We start from the raw sequence: 11,071 nt of genomic DNA, 5'->3' as shown, positions 1-11,071 counted from the left end.
TTCTCTGGAGTGATGAATCATGCTTTACCATCTGGCAGTCCGACCCTTGGTTTGGCGGATGCCAGAACACTACCTGCCCGAATGCATAGTGCAAACTGTAAAGTTTGGAGGAGGAATAATGATCTGAGGCAGTTTTTCATAGTTCGGGTCAGGCCCCTTAGTTCCAGTGAAGTGAAATCTTAACGCTACAGCATACAATGACATTCTAGACGATTCTGTGCTTCCAACTTTGTGGCAACAGTTTGGGGAAGGCCCTTTCCTGTTTCAGCATGACAATGCCCCCGTGCCCAAAGCGAAGTCCATACAGAAATGGTTTGTTGAGATCGCTGTGGAAGAACTTGACTGGCCTGCACAGAGCCCTGACCTCAACCCCATCGAACATCTTTGGGATGAATTGGAACACAGACTGTGAGCCAGGCCTAATCGCCCAACATCAGTGCCCGACCTCACTAATGCTCTTGTGGCTGAATGGAAGCAAGACCCCACAGCAATGTTACAACATCTAGTGGAAAGTCTTCCCAGAAGAGTGGAAGTTTTTATAGCAGTAAAGGGGGGACTCCCTATTAATGCCCATGATTTTGGAATGAGATGTTCGACCAGCAGGTGTCCATATACTTTTGGTCATGTAGTGTATCTGTATAAAGCATGTGGGGTATAACCAGTTGTGCAGACTAGATAGTTGCTTCTTTCTGACTCAAAGCATGCTTTGTTTGGACCATTTAATGATTCGTTTCTTTATTGTACTTAAAGATGGAATCCGCAGTAAGGGGAAACGACGCCACTGGCCACCCCACCACCATTGTTTTTGTTTTTGTTGCCTAGCTGAGTAGCGTCGCGCAGCATGGTAAAGAAATGTTGCAGTACATATTGCGCTCTTCTATCGCATGTGCAATGATGTCCGAGGGGAAAAACAGTGTTCGCTGTTTGCAGTAACTTCTTTGTTGTACAAACGGACAGGATACCAGCTTTAACTGCTGACTGAGACTAGTCTGTGTAAGTTTATTGTGGTGTCTTCTGCCACCTGGTGGATATTGTGCAATGAGTTTTGGTGTGGGTCAGTGAGTACAGAAAGACCTACAACAACCCCCCTCAAGACTCAGCAAACATTCAGTGAAAGATGAGTTTCAATGTCAAATATAACAGATAATTCAATGCTTTGATAGATCAACTTGACATACAGTATGTAATCAACATATCATAAATAATATGATCATGAAGGGTTAATGGCCACCCGAGTACGGTAACGTGTAGATAGATATATGTTTAGTGTGCAGGTGGCAGCTCTATGGCATCATCCTCATTCAGCTGATAAGTGCCCATGTGGGAACTGTTTGTTTGAATGCCCGAGTTACGATAAGACATTGGTATCCCAGCACACATAGCACAGGAGATACTTCTGTTCTGAGAGAACATCAGCAGAGTACTGCTCCAGTGTTTCCTCAGTGTGAAGGCTGTAAATCCCAAAGAGAATTAGGACAACAATAATAACCAGGGTATTTGTAGCAATAAAGTACAATATTATAGTGTGAGACTCAGGCCCTGATAACTCATCTGTGATGGTACCAAGACAGAGATCACGAAAGGCTACATGGCAGACTTGCTCATGGGCGACACTGAGGGCTGTAGGTCATCGAGGTTATAAACTGTGCCCTGTTTGACATTGACGAACCTATTGAACTTAGCTGTTGGATCAAACTGGTCATACATTACCCTAAAGTACACATTTTGTCTGTCAGCTTTCGCCGACAATCAATGACAGCAGGGCTGAAAATGACAATCCGTGCTGAAATGTTGATGATCACCTGATTGTAGGTGCCTGCATCATTGACTGTAATTTCCACAGGGGACACTTTGGTCGGAGTTGTGGTTTGCACTGATATTGATTGGATTGTTCTGTTTCCAAGGGGCAATATTCCAACCGCTGTTTGATTGGACTATTACTGTGACTCTGAAACATCACGCTTGTTTGCATTTTTGATGATCGCCACAGGAGTAGCAGTTTTATGTGTCTGTATTTCCTCAATGTTTAGCTCTGACAGCCATGTGTTGCTGGCAAAGGCGATTGCTCCGGAATTGACATGGGGGAGTGCATCACTGCACATGCTGTTGTTGCTCTGGATCAATGCACTGCTTATGGCACCCAGGTACTGCCCTTCTCCGAGTTGCAGGTTGAGAGCACCTCACAGAAACACTGAGATGTCTGTTACTGCTCTTCTCAAGCCATCTTTTTTAGGCAAAGTATTCTGCAGTCGCAGTCCCATGGGTTGTCATCCAGACTGAAAAATGACAGCTGAAGGCGGCTTTCCAATGCCTTTGGACATAAGTGCGAGAGTATGTTGCGGTTCAGTATCAGAACCCTTTTAGATGTGTTAAACCCACCAAAGCAGAATCCTCAATCGTGGAGATTAAATTGTCACTGAGGCCAATCTCCCTGATGTGAGTACAGAGACTGAACACATGCTTCCCGATCTTCAAGATATGATTTCCATTCAGCCTCAAGGCTTCCAGTTTTGATAACTTGTTGAAAGCGCCTGGGTCAACCTCAGAAAACATGTTATGGCTCAAAGACAGTGCCTTTAATTCCACTGGGGATTTGAAGTGTGTGTGTTTGATTTGCATGAGGGAATTATCATTCAGCGGGAGATCTGACAGCGATAAAAGTGGTTTCAAAACACTGCCTGGAAACCATGACAATGAGATCCAGCTCATGTAAATGTCTAAGTCCTTTAAATATATTTCTCGACATTGACGTGATTTGGTTATTTTCAAGGTATAAGGTCTCCAGCGATCTTAAACCAACAAAGAGCCCTCGATGCAGGACTGTAAGGGCATTGCCACTGATCCTCAGCCTTGTTAGATGAATTAATCCATCAACTGTACCCTGTTTAACATCACACAGTTGGTTGCCATGTAAAGAGAGTATACTTGTCACTCCTGAAAAGGTCTGTCTCTCAAGTGAAGAGATCTTGTTATTTTCCAGATTAAGCTCTGTCAGACCACTCAGAGAATAGAATGATCCACGGTGAATGGAAGATATTGAATTGGATCCCAGGTCCAAACTGGTCAGATTTGGGTAGTGTAGAAAAGCCTTAGGTTCAACTGTGTTGATGGAGTTCCTAGTCAAACTCAGATGTTTTGCAAAACCATGAACCAGTAAGATGATGGTAATTCCTCTATCTGAGCAAACTATTTCTTCATTGTGACATTTACAGAATGAAGGACACAGTGTAGATAATGCTGTGTGTAGGAAAAATGGCCAAAATGATTTTTTTAATATCCTCAACATTTTCAGGGTCCTTAGAAAAATCGTATGATGATACTCTGATGTTGTCCAAAGCCAATGAGAAAACTACCTTTGCCCATCTCCTTAAAAACAGGAAAATACAGTGAATAAGGCATTTCCTGTTCATTCTATTTTTTGTATCCCTCTAAACAAACATATGCCCCGAGAGAAATACTGTACAAGGTATAATTATTTTAATTGTCATGCACCACCCATTTCCCCAATGTTCATGTTTTCCTACAAGCAACCTATTTCCCTGATTTAATGCTGAATGAAAACAAACGAAATACTACAAACACACAATCTACATATTTTTGTTGACAGACAAGTGGACTTTCGCTTGTTTTTCTTTGTGCTACATTATTATCAATAGGTGAATTTAACATGCTGGAGGTGAGCTGGTAGTGGATTGCAGAGAATAATCAGCCATGATGGGAAAAGGGCTGTGTTGGACACCATGATAACTTAAGCCTACTTATAACTTATTGGACTTTTGGTAAAATTGTTACATTTTAGGTATATGTCTCTATAGGCCTATATCTCTATCCAAGGGGATTTTTGGTTCAGTGGCTGCTATAACGCTTAATAGAGACCAATGAATCTTGAGGGCCTTACTCCATTATCACCTCCCCTGGCAGCATCTTGGGGTCTCCATGGTTACAGGGAGGATCTGCGTCCCAAAGATACCATAATGACGTCAACACCCCCCACAGCCGATTATAGTCACCATATTACCATGTGGCTGGAATAATTTGTCTGACACCTTTATTGTCTTCTCGTAAATAGCCTTTACAATTAGCAATTGTACAAATTAAAGCGTAGGTAGGTCTTGCGATGCGACAAATCTTCGGTAAGTTGTTCAAGAAAATAACGTAGAAACGTAAAGATAGGATAGCTCCTGCAGCATGCACAAATATACAACTACATCGTTCATAGCCTCATAGCCAGCACAGTAGGCTACATCCCTGCGAAAAGTCAGACGTTTTGATATCAAAACCTCCGCGAGAGATGATTGTAACAATATGGCTCAAAACAATGTAACATATGTAAATGGCAGTTGTAAAACAGATTGTATCATGTGATCGTACTACTATCCCTTTGGGTTAGTTTGAACAGTAGTGTATTTGCCAAGAAAGCAGTTCACCAGTACATGCAGTACATTCAGTGTGCCTGACCAAAAAAATAGCCATGCTGTACATAGCCATATTTACTACAGACAGTCTATGATGAATACAGAACTCTAGCGGTAAACGTTTCTGTAAGAATTGGTCCATTTTCTTCATACATTTTACCATGCTTTCCCTGCGACTCTTGTTCTGCAGTAGTGTCCTAGCTCCAGCAGAAGGCGCCATATCCGTACCTGAAAACCTGCACCCCAGAGCCTGACTGCCAGAGGTGAGTTGATGAACCTTCTTCCTGAGGACATACTCAACTACTGTACTAGATAACTACAGGGGGACATCAAATGTGTCAATAAGTCAGATGTGACATTTAATTATTGCACTGCACAATTTTAGATGAATGTATCAACCTACTTATCAGTGCTGTGTTGTATTGAATTTGGTCATGCGTTTTAGGTTTATGCATCCAAAGCTCATATTGTCCTCAGCACAACAACAAGCCCTCACAGTGGCATCACAGCAGCTCTGATTTGGGCTAGCTTTGACTAGCGAATGATCACAGAGGGTTGAATTGTAAATGTTAATATGTAGGTCACCGTCACACAACTCTGATGAATAACAATGACTTCCTTTGCCTCTGTGTGGCTATTTGAAGTCTATGACTGGCTAGCCCAGTTTAGCGCTCAGCATGGTTTATTTGAGATGCGATTATAAAGTATATCAACAGAATCAACAAAACAGCATTAGCAAATCAATAAAAGAAGCTCCGTTGACCCCCCCCCCCTCCTGCAGATGATTAATTCCGATTGTTGCATTAATTAAAAACCTTGAGGTAATGGTGATGCATTATTCATCTTGTAATGATGTGAATGTTAATTTGCTGGAGGCTGCGACCATGAGAGCGGAGAGCATCCATGCCTACCGTTTTCTTGTCAGCTTCTCATTGTGTTAGGAGGAAGCCTCTGCCTCAGACAGATGTGTCTGCTGTGTTGAGGATGGAGAGAAGCACTCACTCATTCTGTCTGTCAGAAAGGCCACAACGCAGACAGAATGGCTTGATTGTTTGTCAAAACCGCCGAAAGCAAGCGGGCTGCACAAAGTGTATATTCATGTATGTACAGGGCATTGGGAAAGTATTCAGACCACTGACTTTTCCACATTTTGTTACGTTACAGCCTTTTTCTAAAATTCATTCAATTGTTTATTTTCCACATCAATCTACACACAATACCCCATAATGATAAAGCAAAAATAGGTTTATTGAAATATTTGAAAACATATCATTTTATTTTTTTGAATATCAAATTTACATAAGTATTCAGACCCTTTACTCAGTACTTTGTTGAAGCACCTTTGGCAGTGAACCTTCACCCCAGTCTGAGGTCCTGAGCGCTCTAGTCTCCCAGTCCCTGCTGCTGAAAACATCCCTACAGCATGATGCTGCCACCACCATGCTTCACCGTAGGGACGGTTCCAGGTTTCCTCCAGACGTGACGCTTGGCATTCAGGCCAAAGAGTTCAATTTTGGTTTCATCAGACCAGAGAATCTTGTTTCTCATGGTCTCAGAGTCTTTAGGTGCCTTTTGGCAAACTCCAAGTGGGCTACCATGTGCCTTTTACTGAGGAGTGGCTTCCGTCTGGCCATTCTTCCATAAAGTCCTAACTGGTGGAGGGCTGCAGAGATGGTTGTCCTTTTGGAAGGTTCTCCCTTTTCCACAGAGGAACTCTAGAGCTCTGTCAGAGTGACCATCAGGTTCTTGGTCACCTCCCTGACCAAGGCCCTTCTCCCCCGTTTGCTCAGTTTGGCCAGGCGGCCAGCTCGGGTAATAGTCTTGGTGGTTCCAAACTTCTTCCATTTAAGAATGATGGAGGCCACTATGTTCTTGGGGACCTTCAATGTTGCAGAAGTTTTTTGGTACCCTTCCCCAGATCTGTGCCTCGACACAATCCTGTCTCTGAGCTTTATGGACAATTCCTTCAACCTCATGGCTTGGTTTTTGCTCTGACATGCATGGTCAACTGTGGGATCTTATACAGGCATGTGTGTACCTTTCCAAAACATGTCCAATCAATTGAATTTCAGGTTTACTCCAATCAAGTTGTAGAAACATCTCAAGGATGATCAATAGAAACAGGATGCACCTGAGCTTAATTTCGAGTCTCATAAATATAGACATGTGTGTACCTTTCCAAATCATGTCCAATCAATTGAATTTACCAAAGGTGGACTCCAATCAAGTTGTAGAAACATCTCAAGGATGATGAATGGAAACAGGATGCACCTGAACTTCATTTTCGAGTCTCATAGCAAAGGATCTGAATACTTACAGGAAAAAAGTAATTTCAGTTTTTTATTTTCAAATACATTTGCAAAACTGTCTAAAAACCTGTTTTTGTTTTGTCATTATTGGATATTGTGTGTAGATGTAGGCTGTAGGCTGTAACGTAGCAAAATGTGGAAAAATTCAAGGGGTGTGAATACTTTCCGAAGGCACTGTAAATATACACACAAAGCTCTGATATATCTGTGGATATGTAGAAGTCAAGTAGAATTGGGGAAGGAAGGGCCCCAACCACAGAAATGAACAAAGACCGATGTTGGTTTGGAAACAAAACCAAATCTCTCTGCCGTCTCTGTCTTTGCTCCCTGAATAACTGAGAGGAATGTTAATATATTGCTGATCGGCTGACAGAGAGAAGACTGGTCCTGCTGTTCCCGTAATTCGACAGGTATTACGCCATGGCCCTATGCAGTCTACCTCAGCAGATTGGGCGCTCACTTAATTAGGCAAGGATTAAGGGCCAAACGGCCTCATTTATGTGAATTGTATCATAAATACAAGCTGGCCGCCTGCTTTTGGAGGGAGCATTAAGAGTAAGTATTAAGAATCTTGAGGCTTCTCCATTAAAAAGACTTGCTGTAGGCTTCTGGCTCGAGGTTTCACACCAGAAAGCCCTATTCCCCTAGGAGGTGTGTTGTTTTTGTGTGCACAGACTTGAACTCGTTTTAATCCCCCAAAAAACGAGATGAAACGGCTTGATTTATATTTAATTCAGAATATGCTAATTCTCTATGCTAGTAGTGTCCCAGTCCAAACCTTCAGTACAAGACACAATACAACCCGATGATAACCTCCATTGTCATTTAGATTGGTTGCATATTATTTCCCCCCCACAGATCCCCCCCCCAATTCAAAATCCATATATTATCACTGGAGCTGGCGATGTGTATTTTCCTTCCATATTACATAAAGCGGTAGCCAGTCATTATATTCAGTTCAGTTACTACTAGGACATAATGTCAGACTGGAGCTGCTTCTCCCTAATCTTGATCAGAGAGCGATTGGGCATGGCGTCTGGCTTTATCACCCAGAACCTGCATCTATTTAATAGAATTACCCTGAGTGTATCAGCTCAGCGCTACATGCCAGGCCAAACAGCAGTAGAAACAATCCCCACTGGGCACGTACCCGGGCTGTGCTCTTCCCTGCAATCCATCCCCAGGGCATACTATCTCTGGCTGGAGCGTCTGCAGACATCACATACAGCTACTCAGCCTCCAACCACATTTGCATAGAGGTCTATTCATAGCATAGGAGCAGCACGGTGGCACCTCTTGAGTTTTAATCCTCAACCTCACCTGAGGTGATGTTATTGGTCGGTAATAACCTAATAGAAATGTTAAGGTCTGTTTGTATTGTTTCAATGCACTACCTACTTACGTCGGCATCCCAAATATGGACGGAAGCTTTTATCTGCCCTGAGGCATTGTTTTGTCCAGACCCTTAAGCACTTAGTAGAATCCATTATTAGAGGTAATAAGTGTTCTTAAGGTCCTCAGAACTGAATTATTTCGATTATTGGTAATAAAAATAGCTTGTTTTTTTCAGAGAATAAGCTATAGGCTGTCACTTCCCTATCAAACTCTGATTTAACCCCAGACAGAAAATGATGACATTGCTTCAGTTGAATTATAATGTTATTTCCGAACTGCATTTATAAACGGTCTCGTGATTGAAAACTGTTACGACGCGCCATACATTGAAGCGTTAATTGACCGTACCTTGCCTTAGTTCGCATGCTCACAACAGGGAATCTAGAGTCAAATGCTGATGAGTGCAAAGCCATATTGAACGTTTCGATACTGTAGCAAAACTTGTGAGAATCTTCGCATCGATTTCTTATCACGTTGTAGCGGACAGAATCATTGAAGGATGAAGTTCCCACATGTCAATGGATTTTTGTGGGGATAAATGTCCTAGCCGTGCAGTTTCAGGTTATTGTGTGACAAGCCTCCCCATGGATATCTCCTCCTGGTTCTCACCTACAATTAACCTTTATGGTGTTATTACCCTATTTCTTCCCCACATATCACTGTAATTGTTTTTCTCAACTCTATTCCCATATCTCATATTTCTCCTTTGAACATCCCCTGAATATTGTAAATGTATACTGGACTCATTTTCATTGTTTGTATAGTATGACGTTGAGCGAGAAGATCTCTGATTATTGACACGCGTCCTGATTCTTGAAGACTGGGTTCTATTGATTCTTTCAAACTCATTTGCTCAAGCTATTTTGTTGAGCCTGCATATTTTGTCCTCTTTTAATTCAGTTTCAGCTTGGCAATTTAATCCATCACGTGTAAAAATCCTTCAAGGTTGAAACTGTGAGGAGTCAACAAGAAGTCTCTATTTTATTTAGTCAGTAGGACAGAGACAGATTTATAAAAGGTTGCTTTATGCACTTTCATTTGGTAGAGGAAATGCCCGGAAGTCTTTCATTTGACACAATCTCCTACAGAAAACAAGGCTTTGATTGTGCGCTATGTTAGAAGCCAACAACCGCCAGCATGGCCTTGACATTGACATGCATTATGCTGATGGCCCTTCTCCTCCACCTCACGCCCCTCCTGCTCTCTGCTCCTGGCCATTGTTACAGATTGCTCCTATATCATTGCAGACACAGTTGCTTTGATTTATTGGCCCTGCAGCAGTCTTGATTCCCCTCATTAGCTTGTTCATTACCCTTTCGGTCATTTCATGCCTTATTGTACGTCCAGGGCTCTTATCGAGCCCATGCCGGGAGTGCTTGTGTGTGGCCGCTGTGATAGACACCTCGCCCTCACATTTGCGATCCACTGGTTTTAATTACTTTGTAGATATAGAACTGCGTTGCTTTGACAGTCACACTGAAACTGACTGATAGAGAAAAGGATAGGTGTTTTTTCACTGATAGGATATATTACCCATATCTAATGAATATAGATAGCGGTATCTTCAAAATTTGGAAGCTTCTGTTGTACGCTTCTGCTGGTTTGTCTTGTGGGTTGTTTGTGCAGCTCAGTTCCAACCCCCTCCATGATCCCATCAACCATAACCAGCTCAGTCAAACCCCCTCAATATTCATTTAGCTAATCGTTTGCAGTAGGGCCTATTGTGGACTTGGGGGAGGGGTTGTCTGTTGTGAATGCAAAGCGTGCAGCTTTCAATACATCTTCAAAATGACCTAATGCTTCTTTACTCTATCCCTGTTCTCTATTCATGGAGCTCACTGATTACCAACAGCAACACCCAGACAACCATCTCAAGGTTAAATGCAAGGTCCTGCCTGCTTTGTTTTCGTCATCCTAACACAATGGACCTTCATCTGAAATCCTTCTTTGTTCAGTTTACCTCTACAGTATTTCTTGTACAGGGCTTTTTCACAGTATTCTATGTTCCTTCCTTCACTGGGTCCTCCCTGTTGGCCAGCACCATGTTAATGGGTTCAGCTCATTTACATCAGAATGTTGTGTGGTCAGTAGCTCATAAAGGGTAGTGTGATCATTCAGTTCTCTTGATGGTCTGATAGATAGGAGGACATCAGCGTAATCTAAAAGAAGACATAATCGTCTTTTGTCTAGTTCTCTGGATTGACTTTATGAACCGACCTTCATTCTGATCAAAATAATAAGTTGAATCTGTTTTGTTCAATGTTTTTTTTGTTGTCTAGTGTTGCGGAGGGCATCTATCTTATTTAGGCTAGATGGTAATTCGTCACACATCAACACAAGTTACACATCCCTCTTGACGTGTGAAATGATGTGGGCTTGGCACATATGCAGCTTTCTAAATGGAGGGGATGTTTAATATCAAGCCTCGTCAAAGGTTGTTATGCGGTGTGAGTCATATGAGTCAGTATGTGACTGCATCATCCACCTCTCACTTCTATTGTTGGTGGTCATGTGTTGAAAATGCCAGTGGTTTTGGACAGACTGCTGGGTTATTTGTTTTTAATAAATTCTCCACTTTTTTATTTGGCGACTATTTGTACACTAGTTAGTCTCTTTATTTGAGATTTCCATCAATCTGCCAAGTGGGTTTATTAAAAGCAGAATTAGCCGAATGTGGATTTTGTAAATGGGTTCAAGATGCACACAATTTGACAGAATTTGTTCTGTCTGGGTGAGCTGAGCTCACGGTCCCAGACCCAATTTCTCCAACAATTAAGCTAAGGGTTGTGCTTGGAGGACTTAATGGGATTAGAGAAAGGGCTCTTTACCCAGGATTTAACTATACACATTTTAAGACCAGCGTTGACTTAATGAGGGCTCCTCTCATTACACATGAAGGGAGCGGGACTTGTGTGTTCCTAAGACGACTCCAGGGACCGCGAGGTCACTGCT

The sequence above is a fragment of the Oncorhynchus nerka genome, linkage group LG3 (assembly GCF_034236695.1).
Source record: "Oncorhynchus nerka isolate Pitt River linkage group LG3, Oner_Uvic_2.0, whole genome shotgun sequence".
In the NCBI taxonomy this organism is placed as follows: Eukaryota; Metazoa; Chordata; class Actinopteri; order Salmoniformes; family Salmonidae; genus Oncorhynchus; species Oncorhynchus nerka.
This window is presented reverse-complemented; position numbering follows the sequence as displayed.